The sequence below is a fragment of the Sus scrofa genome, chromosome 13, assembly GCF_054392235.1.
Source record: "Sus scrofa isolate SSC_HxYL_T2T_F1_AM1 chromosome 13, Sscrofa_HxYL_maternal_Yorkshire_Landrace_v2.0, whole genome shotgun sequence".
NCBI lineage: Eukaryota > Metazoa > Chordata > Mammalia > Artiodactyla > Suidae > Sus > Sus scrofa.
In genome coordinates this window covers 202833177-202855026 of record NC_139395.1, presented here as the reverse complement: position 1 = coordinate 202855026, position 21850 = coordinate 202833177, and positions in this window count along the sequence as shown.

The window sequence follows — 21850 nt, the reverse complement described above, 5'->3', positions numbered from 1 at the left end:
AATATTAGGGGTTCCTGCTGTGGCACTTGGGTTGGCGGTCCAACTAAAGCAGCTCTGATCGCTGAAGGGGTTCAGGGTTTCAATCCCCAGCCCATCGCATTGGGTTGAAGAGTCTGGTGTTATGCAGCTGCAGCTTGCGTTTCTGCTATGGCTCCATTTTGGTCCCTGGCCCAGGAACTCCATGTGCCCCGCAGGTGTGCCCATTAAACAAACAAACAAACAAACAATTTGCTACAGTTCTGGAGACTGCGAAGTCTAAGATCAAGGAATGGGCCAATCTGACATCTCATGAGGAGCTATTTTTTGGTTGGCTGATGGCAGTCTTCTCATTATATCTTCACATTGCTGAGATCAGAGAGCTAGAGCAAGTGCTCATATCTCTTCTTAGAAGGGCATTAACCCTACTCATGAGGGACCCACTTTCATGATCCCCTTCATACCTCCAAAACCCCACCTTTAAACACCATCACATTGGGGTTAAGACTTACAACAGATGAGTTTGTGGAGGCACAGAATCATTCCCTCCATAGCATAGTGTTAGCGAATACTGTATGTGCTGGATGGAACATGGGTTTATGGATCATTCCTAACATATACTCCTAAATATCAGCCATCTCAGAGTTACTAAATTGAAAACATAATAAACTTTTCACAATTATAAAAATTTTTCTAAATAATATGATTTATTGGAACCAAGTAATGCCAAAGTATATTTCTAAACATCTGTGCATGATAGGATCGGTCATGACCTGTGGCTGCTGTCAGTCTCCTAGCCCACCTTCCTCCTGCTCATCTTCAGATCACTCTGGCTTAACTAACAAGAGCCTTTGCAATGTGCCATAGGTCCCATGTCTTTTACAGGTGTTTTTTTTTCAGGAGCACAGCTTCTCTTTTTTTGCCTAGATATGTTCATACTCATTGTTAAAAACTGGGAGAGGATATAGATGTAGAAGGTTGGGGATATATGAGAAATCTCTAGACTCCCCCTCAGCTATGCTGTGAACCTTAAGTTACTCTAAAAAATTGTCTTAATAAAAAAATTACAGCATAAATGTCATGATGCCCTCTCCAAATAAATTGAACTCAAGATTTTTGTATCCATTGCATAAAATTGTTCACTACAACATGTATAACACTCTATGGCCATTACTTGTTTTCTTAAGTGAGAGAAATTTTTATTGAATAATTAGAATTTATCACAGTATTCTTCTCTCTTCAGCTTACACTGAATCAAACTGTCCTTCATTCTCTTTTTCTAATGCCTTGACTCAGGAATTTAGAAGCCTTCACTAATTGAAGACATGTCTTCAACAAGAGCTGGGAGAGAAAGCTGTTGAGGTTAGCAGGTAAGACAATCTACTTTTTATACAAGAGATTGCTTTGTGGATCATGGGATAATTGGAGCTGTGTAGCCTTCCAAAGAAGTGGTGAGAACCCAGGACAAGGTGTGCATGCTATGTCTAAGAGTTTGTCCCCTATGCACTGAGCTCCTACCTTCCGCTGGGATTCCTATGCCTCATGCTCAGCAAAGAAACAAAAAGCTTTAGAATCTCCTAGGATTTTGCCAATGAGGATCTCAGACACGACCATAACGAAGTGAAGATTAACAGCCTTTCTCTTTTACTCACACCATATATACCACCTGACTTCTGCCCTTTCCCATTCATTACTTAAGTGTCTATAGAACTCAGGCATTTGCATTTGGCACAACTTGCTTGAATTTCAATTCTATCACTATTTGATGCATGAAATTCTTCCTCAGTGGTAACTATAAAAAGAAAATGCTAAACAGGAACATAAACGGAACTTTAGAATGTTTATGATTACTATTCTAATTTTCCTTAAGATTACTATTTGATAACCCTGAGTTGGTTGATCACTGTCCCAACACACTTTTTCTTTAATCAGTAATTTCTTTGATCCACAGTTTCTGATTTAATTTTTTCTCATTGAGGTATAGGTGATTTATGACATTGTGTTAGTTTAAAAATTTTTAATTAATTATATAAAACACAATTTGTTGTGATTTAAAATCATGTCAAGGGAAATATTAGAGAAAAAAATGAAAGATGATATACATTTTTAAAAATTTTTTTATTTTTTATTTTCCCACTGTACAGCAAGGGGATCAAGTTATCCTTACATGTATACATTACATTTTTCCCCCACCCTTTGTTCTGTTGCAACATGAGTATCTAGACAAAGTTCTCAATGCTATTCAGCAAGATCTCATTGTAAATCTATTCTAAGTTGTGTCTGATAAGCCCAAGCTCCTGATCCCTCCCACTCCCTCCCCCTCCCATCAGGCAGCCACAAGTCTTTTCTCCAAGCCAGAGACAAAGACAAATACCATATGATATCACTTATAACTGATATACTTTTTTTTTTTTTTGTCTTTTTAGGGCCACACCCACGGCCTACGGAAGTTTCCAGGCTGGGGGTACAATCAGAGGGGCAGCTGCTAGTCTATGCCACGGCCAGAGAAATGTGGGATCCGAGTGATATCTGTGACCTACACCACAGCTCACTGCAACACCAGATCCTTAATCCACTGAATGAGGCCAGGGATCGAACCTGCATCCTCATGGATGCTAGTCAGATTCATTTCCGCTGAGCCATGACGGGAAATACAGATGATATAAATTTTAAAAACAGCAAGATGTAGTTTATATTTAAGTGTCTCTGAAGCTATTGACTTTTAAAAGAGATTGGAAAAGGCAAGGAGTAAGAATGTTTTTATTGAAAGGTGTTTGAACAGATTGCACATGTATTTTCTCAGTTTTGCTGTCTAGAAAATGGAACAATCAAAATTCGCTCTCACTGTGTCAGACTTCATAAGTTAAATGATTAATTCAGCCACATTTTCTCTCACATCATTTAGAGAAAAAAAGTCAATTAAGTGGAACATTAAAAGCTAATGAATCAAACAGTGGCATAAAAAAGCAATTAGAAAATAATCAGTTAATGAGTAAAATGACAATGGAGAAGTATCAAATGACAGTAACAGAACCAATGCATTAATGAGAAGTGACATTGAAGAATAGAAATGCCAAATACAACAGCTACAATGACTGAAAATATATTATATAGATTCACACAGATAATTGAGTTAAAGTGATTTCAATGCTTAGGGTATTTTTCTGGTGTTTATTTGGTATTGTTATCAAAAAAAAAATCTTAAAGTTAATCTGCCCTAGAGATGACCTCCAAATACTCTCACATTTATAAAGCTATCCTCCAAATACTGTGGGAACTAGACATCTGCAATTTAAAAAATAGCCATACTTAAATTTTATGCATATGAATATATAGGGTGCATGTACACAGGCATAAGGAAATGTCTCTTACTTCCTTTTGTATAGGGTCTACATGAGTGGAAAAAGTCCTGACTGCCACCAAATAGCTCAGAATGGGAGGTGGGAATGAGGAATGTCTAGGTGAACTGAAGAGATTTAGTTCCTGATAGTCTCCCTTTCCACAAGACTCTTTTTTAATATGTACAGGTTCTTACAGGACAAAACTCTAGAGAAATCATGACCTAGGCATCAGGAATTAGCCCCAAATAATTGACAGGCAGCTAAATGATCAGAATGTGTCTGTATATTGCCTTTTGCTACCAGCTCACTCTACAAGTACACAATTCTCACTGCAGCATGCCTCACCTAAAACTAGACTTTAGAACATCATTATTTTATAGTATATTACATTAAATTTTCAGATGGAGAAACCCATAAAATGATGCTGTAAGAGTAGATTCACCACAAGTGCACACTTGATATATTCTTGAAACATGTTTAGCAGTTGTTAATATGTTTCTTTGTGTTTTTTAAAATCAGGGGTTGCTATATAAGCATTTAAAATAATTTTGAGTTGCATAAAAAGTTACCATGATAAGTATCATAGGCAAAATTGTGAAATAAAGTATTATCTAGCACCATTTGCACACCTTTTGCTGCATTATGATTCACAAAATTGCAATTTCTTATTACTTTTATATGTTTTCTGACCCAACTAAGTTTCTCTGTGAGAGCTTTTTTCTCTGGAATTGGTTTTAAATCATTCTCACACACACATATGCACAAACACAAAGCCTATCTTTGAAATAAAATCTTGCTTATATGTCAGTTTATAAGCCATATAAAAGCAGAATTACTGTGGCTGAAGTACTGAAAAGGGCCTTGAACTATCTTAACATGAATTATGCATTAAGGGCTACCTTTTAACTGAAAATGACTATATATTTTAAAAAAAGAAAGGTCTCAAATCAGTAAGCTACACTTCCACCTTAAGACACTAAAAGAGCAAAATGAACCCATATCAAAGAAAAATAAGAAAAAGTAGCACTGAAATTATGAAATAGATATCAAAATTAAAAGAGAAATTCAACAAAAACAAAAATGTTTCTTTGTAAAGATCAACAGCGTGGACGTATTTATACTAGACTGACCAAGACAAAAAAGGAAAAGATTCAAATTACTGAGATGAAAAATTAAAGCGTGAACATGCTACCAAACTTAGGGAAATAATAAGAATTTTACGGGAATGCTACGAACAATTGTACGCCAGTAAATTAGATAATTAGATGAGATGAAATAGACAAGATCCTAGAAATTCACAAGCAACCAAACCTGACTCAGTAATAAGTTAAAAATCTGAATAGACCTATACCAAGAAAAGAGACTGAATTGGTAGTAGAAAATGCTATTCACAAAGGAAAGCCCGGGACCAAGTTAGTATGGCACTGGCATGAGGACAGACAAATAGATCAATAGAATAGAACTGAGAATAGAAAAGTAAACCATTGCATTTGGGGCTGTTTACAAGAATGCCAAGTTTAAATTATTTTCAACAAATATGACACTGAGACAACTGCATACCCACATGCAAAAGAATAATCCCCCTACCTCACACCTTACACAGAAATTAACTGAAAATGCATCATAAACCTAAATTTAAGATCTAAATCTACAAAACTTTAGAATACACAGACAATAGTTTCTTAGATATCACAGCAAATGCACAAGTGGCCAATAAAGAGATAAATTTGACTTCACAACTGAAAAGTTTCATGCTGCACATAATAGCTTCAGTAAAGTGAAAAGACAACCCACCAAATGGAAAAAAATATCTGCAAATCACAAACACATACAGATCGTAACCTGAATAGATAGTGAATCATTAAAAATCAGCAAAAAAGGCAAAAACACATAACTCAAACAGGGGAGAAAAGTTACAAATAGATTACTTGTATAAAGGAGGTATAAGAATGTTCAATAAAAGTTCCTATTATAGCTCAGCAGAAACAAACCTAACTATTATCCATAAGGATGGATGCAGGTTTAATACCTGGCCTCACTCAGTGGATTAAGGATCTGGCATTGCCGTGAACTATGGTGTAGGTTGCAGATGTGGCTTGGTTCTAGCATTGCTGTGGTGGTGGTGTAGGCTGGCAGCTGTAGCTCTGATTCGACCCCTAGCCTGGAAACCTCCATATGCCATGGGTGCAGCCCTAAGAAGATAGAAATAAAAATTAAAAAATAAAAATAAATACTCAATAAACACATAAGATTCTCAACATCCTCATCCACCCAGGGGAATCGAAACCACAAAAACTACATCCTACCCACGGAGATGACATAATCAAAAATCCATATAAAAACACTAAATAAATTGTAATTTTTACACATTGCTGGTGGAAATGTAAAATGGTGTCGTTTTTTGTTGTTGTTGTTTTGGGAAATTTGTGTTATTTCTACAGTCGGTAAAACAGATTTACCATATGACCCATCAATTTCACTCCTTTGTATACATACAATGAAATATTATTCAGCAATAAAATTAATCAAGTATTTAACCATGTTACAGCCTGAGTGGTTTTGCAATGCCATGCTAAGTGAAAGAAGCCAGTCGTGAAAGTCATGATTTCATCTGAATGAAATACCAAGAACTGGCAAATCTGTAGAAACAGAGTGTACATTAATTGTCACCTAGTTCCTTGGGTCTGGGGCATGTAGACTGACTATGATTAATGAATACAAGGTTTATTTTTAGAGTAATGAAAATGTTCTAACATTTTCTACCACTTAGACTGTGGTAATGGTTACAAAATCCTGTACATGTACTAAAAATAATATTGAATCATATACTTAAATGGATGAATTTTATGATGCTTGAGTTATATATCATAAAACTTAAAAATAAAAGATCCATTGAAAAGCATATTTTAGAAATAAAAACAGAGTAATAAAGATGAAAAGGCAAAATTACCATGAGAAATGTAAATATTAACATAAAACATATGTTATTGTATCCCATAATGATTACTGGTTTCATACACTTTCTTATGTTCAAACCAGTTTTAACTATAAATACTACCATATATATGTATTTTGGAATCGATATAATGTTTGCCACATAAAATAAATAAATTGTTACATTTTCTAAATCACACAGGATTAATGAAAGTTTTCCTATTTCTATGACCATGATATCATAAAATGTGTTAAAAAGTAACTGCAGAGATATTCTAGTAAGATCCTGTTAAGAGATAAGCATAATAAAAACCACATGATTAGTGACATCTACTTCTTTTCCCTATATTAACACATGTCTTATGTTCATTTCTGGACTCCAAATTACTCAAATCAGTGATGCGGCCTTTTTATCTACGTGTTTTCTAGAGCCTAGAATACCATGCACTTGCAGAACCATTAACAGTACATGTACTGAATAGAATTAAAAGGAATTTGAGTGGAAAGCATATTGCTTCCACCTCCATACATACACGTATCAAATTTTTCTTAGAGTTATACCATTTCTATAATTTTTAAAGACTATTTATTATAGAAGATAATTTGGGAATATATATCCATATTTATGAGGTAGCTTCCATATATCTAATCATAGACCACTCAATCTCTGCTACACACCATCTGTAGGTTTATCATGTTTTATCCAGTAATTTTGATTTGGACTTTGGTAGCCATCACGGGAAGATAATAGCAAGCCATCCGCTCCACCCATACATTACTGAGAAGAAAGAATCATGAAGGAAGCTCTGTGCACAGCCTCTTTGAAAATACTGTTCTGAAAAATGTTTCCTTGAAGAGTATATTGATCAAAATAACAAGTGACATAATCAACCATTCAGCGGAAATCAAATATTAGAAAATTAATGATGCCTAATGACCTTGCCATTGTTCTATAGCCAATGATGTTAATAATTTTAAGAAAATATTTCATTATAGATAGTTAAATTTCAATGATTTTAAAGATTCATAAAATTCATTAAAATTTACTAGAGGTCCCAGAAATTACTAAATTAAAATACTAAATATAGTGATGAAAATGTATGTGTCCTATTATTTAAGGAATATATACATCTTATAAATTAGTACTGTGCTCATATATCTTGTTTCAATGTTCTGTCAAAATTTTAATTTGGCTTAAATCTAAATTATTATAATAATTATAAGAAAAAAATATTGTATTCTCCTTATTCGAAATTGGAACTGATGGTTGCAAGTTGCATGAAGTGTAGAATAATTGCTTTTGCAGTAAAATGCTTGAGCACTTAGCTATACCCCCAGAATAATTGCTTTTGGTTAAAGTACTGGCAGATTTGTTTTTAATTATATTTTAATAAAAGAGACCCAGCTAGCATTAATTAAAATAATAGCTAAAATATATCTTTGTATTATAGGAAAATATTTAGCATATAGAAATATATATCTCCATGTAATTTATGTGATTATATATTATATATATATATTAATATATAATGTTCTATGGATCTACATGTCATAATGATCTAAAGACATTTAGGAAATGGGAATTAATTAGTGCCATTTAATTTTGTTTTCAAATTAGTTAATTTAAACTTTAAGGGATACTAATAAAAAGGAAGCTTTCAAAAGTAGTCAATTTGGTGGATAAATGGTAAAGATAATTCACTTGAACTCATAACTTCTAATTAAGGTAATTCTGTAATGAGAGGCTATAGTGTCAATGAATATATGCAATCGTGAACACTATATAATTGGCAAATGAACAACCAGCATTTCAGAACTGACATTTGAAAGTTTTTTAAAGTTATTTAGGTGATCTTACAAGTACTCTTACAAATTACCTGAATTAATTTGCTTTAAAGAAGTACAACAGAACTTTTAATAATAAACATTTGTGAAATCACTTAAGCTTTCTCAGAAAATATTTTATCTTGCATATATTGTTGCCTAATTTCTTATAAATCTTATATGAGCATTACATCAATGTTTATGCTGCTAATAAATCCCTTAATCCATTGCAGGGTGGATTTCAGTGCTAATATTTTTTTTGTTTTATGTAAATTAAGCATTATTATAATACTCTATTTATTTAGTTGCTATAATAATCATCAGTGATTATTATTAGTCTGCACCTAAATATTTAGTTTTAAATATCTCCTGATTTTGAGAAAACACTATTTTTGGATATTACCAAATTTTAACAATGTTGCCATAGCATATTTTTTATTCTTTATATAATCTGTCAAAGAATGTCTTACTGTTTGATTTAATGCTTGTTTTAGTGTTGAATTTTCTAAGTTCAAAGAGCAAGAGTTTATTTTGAGTGTAAAATCAAACAAATTACTTATCTCTAACTCAAACTTTGCTTCAAATCTTCGTCTTCAATAGTCACTTCAACTGTGATGATTTTGAATTAGGAAAAACAGTGAAAGAAGGTCAAAAAATTTGCAAAACACATGTATGCTCTCTAGAATTTATAACAGTAAAAAAAACTCTAAGATATGATAGAAGTATATGCATTTGTTATGTCTCCTGAAAATTAGTGTTGTACAAATAAAATGAAAACACACTCTAAATATGGCCAAATGTACAAAGGTACAATAAAATTTAAAACTGACAAATGAAAACTCATTCTTATGCAATTGGCAAGAAATATAATTGCAGAGATGAATGACTGCATTCTCCTCTTCAGCTTTCTTCAAATTTAATCATATTTGGTTTTTGTTAAGATAATTTTTTATCAAATAGAGGGAAAAATGTATAATTTGACAATCTTCATGTAGGATTGCAAAGACATTTCCTCTCCAACAATTTTTAGTTCCCTAAATACAGTATATTAAAAACTAGTTTTAATGATAATTTCGTTTGAGTGGAATATATTAATTTATATTCTGCAACCATTTTCATGTAAACCAGTACACTGATTGTAAGATTAGTTATTGTTTAATTTGAGATTGAATCGTTAATACCTATAGTCATATCAGCAGAACTCCATGAGGTAACTAAAAACAAAAAGGCACTAACCAATTCAACTGCTATTAGCAGACGGGATAATCAAAAAAATAATCAACAGTACAAGACTTCACTTTCCTTTCTTTCTTTCTTTTTCTTTCTTTCATTCTTTCTTTCTCTATCTTCCTTCCTTCCTCCTTCCCTCCCTACTGCTCTTTCTTTCTTTCTTCCTTTGTTTAGTTTTGTTTATTTTTGTTAGGTGATAACATTGGGAGAAATATATAAGACTGATTAAGGAGCTTTTAATTTTTGTAAGCTCAGAAATAAAGAATTATTAATAAGAAGGAAAAGGTTTTAAAATTAATTTTAAGAGTTCCAGAGCCTAATATGATGAAAAAATAGTGAATTTCTTTCTTCCTTAAAATAAACTGTGTAGAAGCAAAGAGAAAGGGAGAAATGACAACCATTCAAAACAAATGATGACAAAAGTCCAGGCAGATTGAAATCTGATTCAAATTGTAGGAAGGCTGCAGAAGCCTGAACCTGAGGCAGCAGGTGCAGTGGCAGCAAACATAAGAGGAAGAGGAGCTTCCTGGCTGTGTCCTTCTTCATACTTTTCATGAGGAGAATCAATACCATCCCATCAATCCCGCTTTCATGTTAGCACTACCCACCTCACAAGAAAATATCTGGACAACACCAAAGTTAAGTGAGGAATTTATGGAAACCAACAGCCTGTCTGCTGGGGGATCCTCTCCAGGACTGTCTCTATCCAGCGATCCAAAGGAAACTCATATCATGGGGCTTCTGTGTAGGTTAAGGGTGGTCAGCTGTGGTTCTCCGGCCTAAGCTTTATTCCCTCTTGTCCACTTAAACTCATGAGAAAGGAGAAAACTTATGTTCTGCACTTTAGCTCCTTCAATGTCACATTTTTAGAAACATTTTATTGGAGTAAAGTTCACTTGCAATCTATTAGTTTCAAGTGTACAGCAAAGGGAACCAGTTATACATTTTACCTTTAGGATGAAGGACATCTCCAGAGGAATGCAAAACTAAAACTGGATGTCTTAAGAGTGTAATGGCTGTAGACGGAGAAAATTACAAGTCATACACCACATGAAGCAGACTAATTGGAACACATAGGCCATTTTCATTTAATTCAAATAAAATATAGCATTAAAGAGATAAGAATGAATTTTGGTATCTAACTCAAGATTTTAAATACTGGTATATGATATTCCTAAAGAATTTGGCTAAAGAAAGAGTAGGCTAGAAATAGACATACAATTAAGTGAATAACTGAAGTCCCAGAAAGGCCAAAGTGAAAAAAGATAAGCTGTTTAAAACAATAATAGAAATACATTTGTCAGAGTTAAGAAATTAAAAAGCTCAGAGTGAAAGGTCCACTCAATGCTAAAGAAGAGTTAAGGAAAAACTCATATCCAAACACATACTAGCAAAATTTTAAGTATGAAATATCAAAATATAACGTTTAATTTTCAAAGAAAATTAGACTATACCAAAGAAAAAATTCAGATTTTACAATATATATTTCAATAGTAACCTGATAAGATTATAATTTATTGGCATTTTCAAATAATTAAATGAATATAATTTGAAAATATGAGACCTTATAAAATTTGTTATAAAACTGACATTTTAAGCAGGAGAGAAAGATTCATAAGATACTCTGAGAAAGGTTTGAAGGCAAAATTTATTAAAAAATTATGTGAAAGTTAATAATTTTTATTATTAAAATAGAGAAATACTACTGATAGAGATTTGAGTTTAAGAGAATACTTTTAAAACTATATGCCAAAAATTTTAAAAATTTTAAGGCAAAAATTTTCAGAAAATTATACCTACTGAAAAATTTAAATGCTTCAGTTGTTCAAAGCTATTTAAAAAAATTCATAAATACACTTAACTCTTCTAGAAAATGAAAAAATGCATATGTGGCTATTCATTACCCATTGTCTGGGAACAGAAACACCTTGACATCATAACCACACAAGATGATCACTTTCCTAGTTTTTTCACTCTATAGAAGCAAAAATTCTGAAAAGAATATTATCAAGTAAAATTGAATAATACATAATAAATAAAATACACCATGACTATAAACTTGAACTAACTTAGATGGCTTGCATTAACCATCTAATTTATTTAAATTATCCATAAATAAAATTCACAGCATTGTCTCATTCAATAAGAAATAAATATGATAATTCCACAGATACAAAAACACAAAGCAGAAGATAAAACCTATCACCCCTACTTGGTCGACGACTGTTAATAAATTAAGAATGGGAAGAAAAGAAAAAAAAATAGAAAAAATAAAAATACTTTTAAAAGAATGAAAAAAACTTAAGATTTTAAAAACAATGCAAGAATTCTCTATAAAATTAGATATGAAATGGATATTTGCACAGAACTATTTGTATTTATTAATGTATTGTCTTCACAATTTTTATTTTTAAAAAATAGAGGAATAAAATCAAAGAGCTAAATAGATGGAGAAATATGTCTTCCTCATTGATATAAAGACAATATTGTCAAGATATCACTTCTTCCCTGTTCAATCTATAAGTTGAAGCAATTCCAATAAAAAATTACATCAAATAACTTTATGGATATTGACAAACTGTATTTCAAGTTTATATAGAGAGGCAAAAGACCCAGCAGTGCCAAGAGCATTGAATGAGAAGAAAACTATTGGCAGACTGACACTACCAGATCCCAAGGCATACTATAAAGCTACAGATATAAACTGAGTGTAATTTTGATGAAATGATAGACAAGCTGAACAATGGAATTGAAAAGAGAGCCCTGAAATAAGCTCACAGAAGTATCTCAGTTTATTCAGAAATGATCTCATAACACATATATTCAACAAAGAAACAAAAGCAAAGCAATGAAGCAAAGATATTCTCTTCAACAACTAGTGCTGAAAGAACTGAACATCCATATGCAAATAATGAATCTAACAAAAACCTTACATACTTTACAAATTTAACTCAAAATAGATCATAGACCTAAATATAACATAGGAGAAAATCTAGATGACTTTGGATATGATTATGTCTTTTTAGATAGAGCAATAAAGGCATAATTTATTAAGAAAATAATGAATAATCCAAACTACATTAAAATTCAAATCATCTGCTATGTAAAATACTGGGAGAAGATATTTGCAAAAGATACATCTGATAATGAATTATTATCCAAAATATACAAAAAGCTCTTAAAATTCAATAGTAAGAAAAAAAACCTTCAATTAAAAAATAGGTCAAATACCTTAATAGCCACCACAAAAAAGAAGATAAACTAATAGCAAATAAACACATAAAAAGATGCTCCACATCCTATGTTATCAAGGAAATGAAAATTACAACAACAGTGAGTTAGTACTACAAATTTCTTAGAATGTCCAAAATCTGGAACACTGGTAACACCAAATACTGATGAGGACATAGAACAGAAAATCTCATTCATTGCTGGTGGTGATACAAAATGATGCAGCCAATTTGGAAGACAGTGGTGCTCTCTTCCAAAACTAAGTATACTTCTCTAACACATGATCTGATGATCTCATTCCTTGGTATTTACCAAAGGACTGAAAACTTATGTTTATGCAAAAACCTGTAAAAAGATGTTTACATCAACTTTATTCATAATTGCCCAAACTTGGAAGATGTCTTTCAGTATCAAAAGGATAAAAAGGATCAATAAACTGCAGTAGACTTTGACAATGGGATATTATACAGTACTGAAAGAAAATAGACTATTACGCCATAAAAAAAAAAAAAACCATGGAGAGGCACATAAAAAGATGCTCAACATCACTAATTATTAGAGAAATGCAAGTCAAAACTACAGTGAGGTACCATCTCACACTGGTCAGAATGACCATCATTAAGAAGTCTACAAATAACAAATGCAGGAGAAAGTGTGGAGAAAAGGAAATCCTCTTCCCATTGGTGGGAAAGTAAATTGGTACCACCACTACAGAAAACAGTATGGAGGTTCCTCACAAAATTAAATATAGAACTACCATATAATTCAACAACCCTACTCCTGAGCATATATTTGAACAAAACTCTAAGTCATAAAGGTACACACACCCCTACATTCACTGAAGCGCTATTCTCAATAGCCAAAACATGTAAACAACCTAAATGTCTGACAAGTGAATGGATTTAATAAGATGTGGTACATATATACATGACTACTACTCGGCCATAAAGAAGAACAAAATAATGCCATTTGTAGAAACATAGGTGCAACTAGAGATTCTCATATTAAGTGAAGTAAGTCAGAAAGATAACTACCATATGATAGCCCTTCATATGGAATCTAAAATATGGCCCAGATGAACCTATCTACAAAGCAGAAACAGAGTCACAGACATAGAGAACAGATTTTTGGTTGTCAAGAGGGTGGAGGAAGGGAATGGGATGGACAGGGAGTTTGGGGTTGGTAGATGCAAAGTATTACATTTAGGATAGATAAGCAATGAGTCCCTACTGTACAGCACAGGGAACTACATCAGATCTTTTGGCATAGAACATAATTGAAGATAGTATGATAAAAAGAATGTGTATATATGTGTAAATGGGTCACTACACTATACAGTAGAAATTGGCACAACACAGTAAGTCAACTATACTTAAAAAAAATTTTTTTTGGCTTTTTAGGGCCACACCTGCAGCATATGCAAGTCCCCAGGCTAAGGGTCATATTGGAGCTGTAGCTGCTGACCTATGCTAGCCACAACAATGCAGGGTCTGAGCCACAACTGTGACCTACATCACAGCTCATGGCAATGCCAGATCCTTAACCTAGCATCCAACACTCATCTTCATGGTTACTAGTTGGGTTTGTTCCACTGAGCCAAACGGAACTCCTAAATGAGCTATAATTTAATTTAAAATAAAAAGAAAGAGGGAGTTCCCATTGTGGTCAGCAGGTTATTAACCTGATTAGTATCCATGAGGATGCGGGTTCTATCCCTGACCTCATTCAGTGGGTTAAAGATCCAGCGTTGCTGTGAGCTGTGGTGTAGATCACAGACTTAGCTTGGATCCCACATTGCTCTGGATGTGTATATATGTGTAAATGTGTCGCTACGTAGGATGCCAGCTGCAGCTCCAATTCGACCCCTAGCCTAGGAACTTCCATATGCCACAGGTGCAGCCCTAAAAAAACAAAAAAACAAAAAAAAAAATTAAAATTAAAATAAGTAAATAAATAAATAAAAATAAAAAAGAGACTAACCCTTAGGGGAAAAAAAAGACATGGAAGAAACAAATGCATATTACAAAGTGAAAAAAGCCTACCCTAGAAAGCCTCATACTACATAATTCCAACTATATAACATTCTGAAAAGATAAAACTACTGCAACAGTAGAATAGATGGAGCACAGAAGATTCTTAGGGCAGTGAAAAATACTCTCAGTGATATCGTAATGCTGGATATATATCTTTATACATTAGTTCATACCCATGAATATACAACACCAAGAGCAAACTCTAATGTAAATTATGTATTCGGGTGATTATGATGACTCAATGTACATTCATCCTTGATAACAAATGGGCTATTTTGGTAGGGGTTGTTGATAATGAGAGAGGCAATGCATAAGTGAGGGCAGCAGATATCTTGAAATGCTCTGTACTTTCCTCTCAATTTTGTTGTGAACCTAAAACTGCTTCAAAAATATTCTTAAAAACCCCATAGATATATATTAATTTGCTTTCATAATTAAAACTATATAAAATCCCTTCAATTTATGGGGTAGGGAACTTATGTTTTTATAATAATATAATTTTATGAAACAAAAAATCTTTACATCTCTATAAATATAATTTTATTTCATTAGAAAACACAGTTTCTAGAATCAACTGAAAAAGTAAATAAAAATTAACATTACAATAGGAGGAAATATGAAAGAAATTCTAGTCCAGTAAAATATATCGCAAAAAATAGCACCCCCTCAACTTGCAACTCCTGGTTCACTAGTTACAGATACTTTTATAGCCAAAAGAAAGGTTCAGTAGCTATAACAATTACAGGCCATACAAAGCAGACATCAGTAAAGGAAAATTATCAGTGATAAAGAAGAGTGCAGAGTTCCTGTTGTGGCACAGTGGTTAACGAATTTGACTAGGAACCATGAGGTTGTGGGTTCGATCCCTGGCCTTGCTCAGTGGGTTAAGGATCTGGCGTTGCTATGAGCTGTGGTGTGGGTCACAGACGCAGCTTGGATCCCCCATTGCTGTGGCTCTGGCGTAGGCCGGTGGCTACAGCTCCGATGAGATCCCTAGCCTGGGAACCTCCATATGCCATGGGAGCAGCCCTATAAAAGGCAAAAAGACAAAAAAAAAAAAAAAAGAGTGTTATATAACAATAATGTAGCCAAGTACATTTAAAAATTTCAAGTGTATAAACCTCACAGAGCATCAATCAAAAATGCATGAGGCACAAGCTGACAGAACTATGGAGAAATAGGTAAATTCGATATCAAATTTAGTAAATTGAGAATGCCTTAAATTTTTTTTTTTTTTTTTTTTTGCTTTTTTAGGGTGTGACATATGCAGGTTCCCAGGCTAGGGGTCGAAACGGGGCTACAGTTGCCAGCCTATGCCACAGCGATAGCAATGCCAGAGCCAAGCCATTTCTGAAACCTACATCACAGCTCATGGCAATGCCAGATCCTTAACCTAGCATCCAACACTCATCTTCATGGTTACTAGTTGGGTTTGTTCCACTGAGCCAAACGGAACTCCTAAATGAGCTATAATTTAATTTAAAATAAAAAGAAAGAGGGAGTTCCCATTGTGGTCAGCAGGTTACTAACCTGATTAGTATCCATGAGGATGCGGGTTCTATCCCTGACCTCATTCAGTGGGTTAAAGATCCAGCGTTGCTGTGAGCTGTGGTGTAGATCACAGACTTAGCTTGGATCCCACATTGCTCTGGATGTGTATATATGTGTAAATATGTCGCTACGTAGGATGCCAGCTGCAGCTCCAATTCGACCCCTAGCCTAGGAACTTCCATATGCCACAGGTGCAGCCCTAAAAAAACAAAAAAACAAAAAAAAAAATTAAAATTAAAATAAGTAAATAAATAAATAAAAATAAAAAAGAGACTAACCCTTAGGGGAAAAAAAAGACATGGAAGAAACAAATGCATATTACAAAGTGAAAAAAGCCTACCCTAGAAAGCCTCATACTACATAATTCCAACTATATAACATTCTGAAAAGATAAAACTACTGCAACAGTAGAATAGATGGAGCACAGAAGATTCTTAGGGCAGTGAAAAATACTCTCAGTGATATCGTAATGCTGGATATATATCTTTATACATTAGTTCATACCCATGAATATACAACACCAAGAGCAAACTCTAATGTAAATTATGTATTCGGGTGATTATGATGACTCAATGTACATTCATCCTTGATAACAAATGGGCTATTTTGGTAGGGGTTGTTGATAATGAGAGAGGCAATGCATAAGTGAGGGCAGCAGATATCTTGAAATGCTCTGTACTTTCCTCTCAATTTTGTTGTGAACCTAAAACTGCTTCAAAAATATTCTTAAAAACCCCATAGATATATATTAATTTGCTTTCATAATTAAAACTATATAAAATCCCTTCAATTTATGGGGTAGGGAACTTATGTTTTTATAATAATATAATTTTATGAAACAAAAAATCTTTACATCTCTATAAATATAATTTTATTTCATTAGAAAACACAGTTTCTAGAATCAACTGAAAAAGTAAATAAAAATTAACATTACAATAGGAGGAAATATGAAAGAAATTCTAGTCCAGTAAAATATATCGCAAAAAATAGCACCCCCTCAACTTGCAACTCCTGGTTCACTAGTTACAGATACTTTTATAGCCAAAAGAAAGGTTCAGTAGCTATAACAATTACAGGCCATACAAAGCAGACATCAGTAAAGGAAAATTATCAGTGATAAAGAAGAGTGCAGAGTTCCTGTTGTGGCACAGTGGTTAACGAATTTGACTAGGAACCATGAGGTTGTGGGTTCGATCCCTGGCCTTGCTCAGTGGGTTAAGGATCTGGCGTTGCTATGAGCTGTGGTGTGGGTCACAGACGCAGCTTGGATCCCCCATTGCTGTGGCTCTGGCGTAGGCCGGTGGCTACAGCTCCGATGAGATCCCTAGCCTGGGAACCTCCATATGCCATGGGAGCAGCCCTATAAAAAGGCAAAAAGACAAAAAAAAAAAAAAAGAGTGTTATATAACAATAATGTAGCCAAGTACATTTAAAAATTTCAAGTGTATAAACCTCACAGAGCATCAATCAAAAATGCATGAGGCACAAGCTGACAGAACTATGGAGAAATAGGTAAATTCGATATCAAATTTAGTAAATTGAGAATGCCTTAAATTTTTTTTTTTTTTTTTTTGCTTTTTTAGGGTGTGACATATGCAGGTTCCCAGGCTAGGGGTCGAAACGGGGCTACAGTTGCCAGCCTATGCCACAGCGATAGCAATGCCAGAGCCAAGCCATTTCTGCAACCTACACTACAGCTCATGGCAATGCTGGATCCTTAACCCACTGACCAAGGCCAGGGATTGAACCCATCTCCTAATGGATACTAGTCCACTGTGCCACAATGGGAACGCCTTAAAAATTATTTTTATTCCTTGGTCCCTGGCCCCTTCCTCTATCTTCAAAATCTGCAACAAAGAATTTTATTTCATTTTTCTTGTTGCCTTCTTGTTCTATGTCATCCAATTTCCTTTACTTCTCTCTAATAAGGACACCTTTGAATGCATTTAGGGCCCAACAGGATAACTCAAGATCATATCTCAATCTTAAGATCTTTATTGTTTTTCCATCCGCAAAGGATCTTTTATCACCTGAAGAAACATTCACAGGTGTCAATGTTTAGGACCCAAATGGTTATGATGGCCTTTATTCAGTCCACCAGAGCAAAGGTGGAAGATGGCTGAGCAATTTCTTACAAACATAAAAATAGTTTCACTATTTGATCCCACCAGTCATCTCCTAGATATTTATAAAAATAATTGGAAAAAATGATGTCTACACAAAAATATGCACACACATTTATAGCAGCTTTATTCCTGATCATCAAAATCTGGAAGACACCAAGATGCCCTTCAATAGGTAAATGGATTAAAAAAAAAAAAAACCAACAAACAAAAAACTGGGTGCATCCATAAGATGGAACAGTATTTAATTATTAAATAAATAAGCTATCAAGCCACAAAGATGATAGAATGTTAAATGTATATTGATTAATGAAAGATAGCAGTGTGAAAAGGTTATATATTGTACGGTTCTAATTTTATGATATTTTGAAAAAGCCAAAATATACAGATATTGAACACATCAGTGGTTTGCAGGGTTCAGTGGAATGGGGTAGAATTGAGTAGATGAAGCACAGGGGAATTTTTTTATTATGGCGAATCTTTTCTGTATTATACTATAATTGTGGATACATGGCAGCATGCATTTGTCAAAACCCATTAAATCTTACAGCACAAAGAATGAACTTTAATGCATGAAAATTTAAAATGCATCATTTAACAAGTCTGGGGAATTCCAGAATAAAACACAGAATTTGACAAAATATCCTAACTGTATTACAAATGTATGAGAGAATCTCTCTGAAGGGGGTTAAGGAAATCATGCTGACCTGAATAATCTTGAAATTAATGGAGTTCTTAAAATTAAACTCAAAATGAACAGCATTATAGACTAAGCAGTAGAGGCTAAAATGAAAATGATCCATGTGATAATGGATTAAAATCAAAGACATCACTATGAATACATGTTTAGCTTAATATAGATACAGATAGTCCATATAAAATATATACATACATACATATATATATATATACACACACACACACATTAGTGTGTATGCTTTTATTTTCTCACTTTATCAGAAACTAAAAACAACTTCCCAAAAGCAGGAAACATACCCAGTACCCGGATATTTCAAACTAACACCATTGTCCAATGAAAGGAACCAGATTTCTTGGAGAAAGCTGATTGTAGCACTGGGGCAAGGAATGTACAGGATGAGCTCAAAGCATCTTATAATGCCATAAATCAAAGAAGTACTCAGAGGAGGGAAGGAAGAGAGGGAAGGCTAGAGGGAGGGAGGGAGGAAGAAAGGAGGGAAAGATGGGAGAAACTCTCAATGATGAAGGTTAAAAAGACAGGTCCATAGGAGCCAACTCAAAGAGACAAAAGTGTAACAATTCAAACAACAAAAATAAAGAACAGCACATTATAACATAAAGTAAAAAATAATAATGCTGATATAAATAATTAAATAAATAAATAAATGGAAAAAGACAAATCTTCCATGCAAATTTCAAAATGTAAAAAAAAAAGAATACTTTTTTTTTTTTTATTTTTAGGGCCACACCCATAGCACATAGAAGTTCCCAGGCTAGGGGTCCAATCAGAGCTACAGCTGCTGGCCTACAACACAGCTCACAGCAGTGCCAGATCTTTAACCCACTGAGCAAGGCCAAGGATTGAACCTGCATCCTTATGGATGCTAGTCAGATTCATTAACTGCTGAGCTATGACAGGAATTCCCAAAATTCTGAATACTTTATGTAGCTACTATGTCTTCAAGGAGGTTTAGTATGAATTCCCACTTCCTATGTGTGGACTGTACGTAGTTATTTATTTCCAAAGGGTACAATCTGGAAATGGGGGTAATAAAAAGAGTAACTTTGCAGTACAGATAACCTGACAAATGTCACCTCAGCCAAGTGATCAATATTAACAATAATAGCATCAACAGTGATGTTATATTGATAATAGGCACCCTTCTTATGATGTGATACAAGATATTGTACTTCTGTGCTCTTAATCTCAAAAACCAATACTACATTATGATCATGAGAAAAACTTTAGATAAATATCAAGAGAGAGACATCATACAAAATACCTGACACATACTCACCAAAACTTTCAAATTTACCAAAAACAAGACAACTGTGAGAAATCATCATAACTCCAAAAAGACTAAGGAGATATGACTAGTAAATCCAATGCGGTATACTGGATGTGAACCTGGAACAGTAAAATGATGTTAGGTTAAAAATTAAGTATCTGTGAATAAGGACTGGACTTTGGCTAATAATAACATATCAATATAGTTCATTAATCATAACAAATGTACCATGATAGTGTATTTGTATCAAGGGAAACTAGTTGTGAGTAGGGCATTTTCTGTGCTTTCTTTGAAATTGCTCTTGAAATCTAAAATCTTTAAAAAGTCAAAAGTATGTTAATTAAATGAGTAAAATATGGGTAAAATATGAAAAAATTACAAATATGCCACATTGGATTATAAATAATCTAATTCTGTACACTTGAACTATATGTGTACATATACTGATATACTATATATCTGTATAAGGCTATATAAGTACAGAATTATAACTTAGCTAACACTTATAACTCAAAAAGCAGCATTCACTTAGAAGAAAAAAAGATCATCTAGTACAAAACATGAGTAAATTTAGCTTTCATAATGTTACATTATTACACTATAGTAACAAACAACCCCTCTTTCATTCCTTTTCCCAAGTGACCTTAGGAAAAGAACAAGCTGTGTGATCCTGGCCAACATTCAACCAGGGGACCATGGAAACAGAGTATGCCACATAGCTAGCCAAAGGAGCTGAGAGGGGCTTACTGGTGCACATTTTTATAGCTCAACAACTACAGGGAGCACTCTATCACCAGTCTGGTAGGAGGAGGGACCACTGGAATGTTACAGGCCTTTTAGCTACAGAGATGGCCTTTTAGCAACAGTTAAGGAGCAGCCCCTGCCCCTGGGGCTACAGAGAACACCCTCTATACTGGAGAAACAAAAAGAGTAACTATAGAGATAAGCCTGACCTCCCAGCTTCAGAGAGCAATCCCTAGAAATCCCTTGTCAAAGGGAGGGACTGCAGGATCAACTACTGACATTGCCAATCAGAGGAAACTGTCCTGAGAGCTCCCTGGAAGCAAAAGGAATCACAGGAGCCAGTCCTGACCCTTTCCCCCTCCCACCAAGAAAGAAATCCTATGAACTGTGAACCACTGCCAACATTCACTTGGACCCCATCCATAACAGCCACACAGCTTCAGGGGAGGTAACATAACACCACCACTCCCATCATGTGCCATAGGTACATATGAGCCACTAACACCTCTGTGAACTTCAAGACAAGGAAATAACCACAGCATCTACATACCTGTCATTAAGGAGACAAAAAATATAGAAAGTTAGAAGTTATGAGATGACAAGAAATAAAGTTCAGACAAAGGAACAAGACAAAAACACAAAAAAACAACTAAATGAAAAGGAGCTAGGTAATCTACCTGAAAAAGAATTCAGAGTGATGATAGTAAAGATGATGCAAGACCTTAGAAAAAAGATGGAGACACAGAGAGGGAAGTTATGAGAAATGTTTAACAAAGAGCTAGAGGACCTAAAGGGCAAGCAAACTAAGATGATAGCACAATATCTGAAATGTTGAATACATTAGAAAGAACTAAAAGCAGGATAATGGAGGCAGA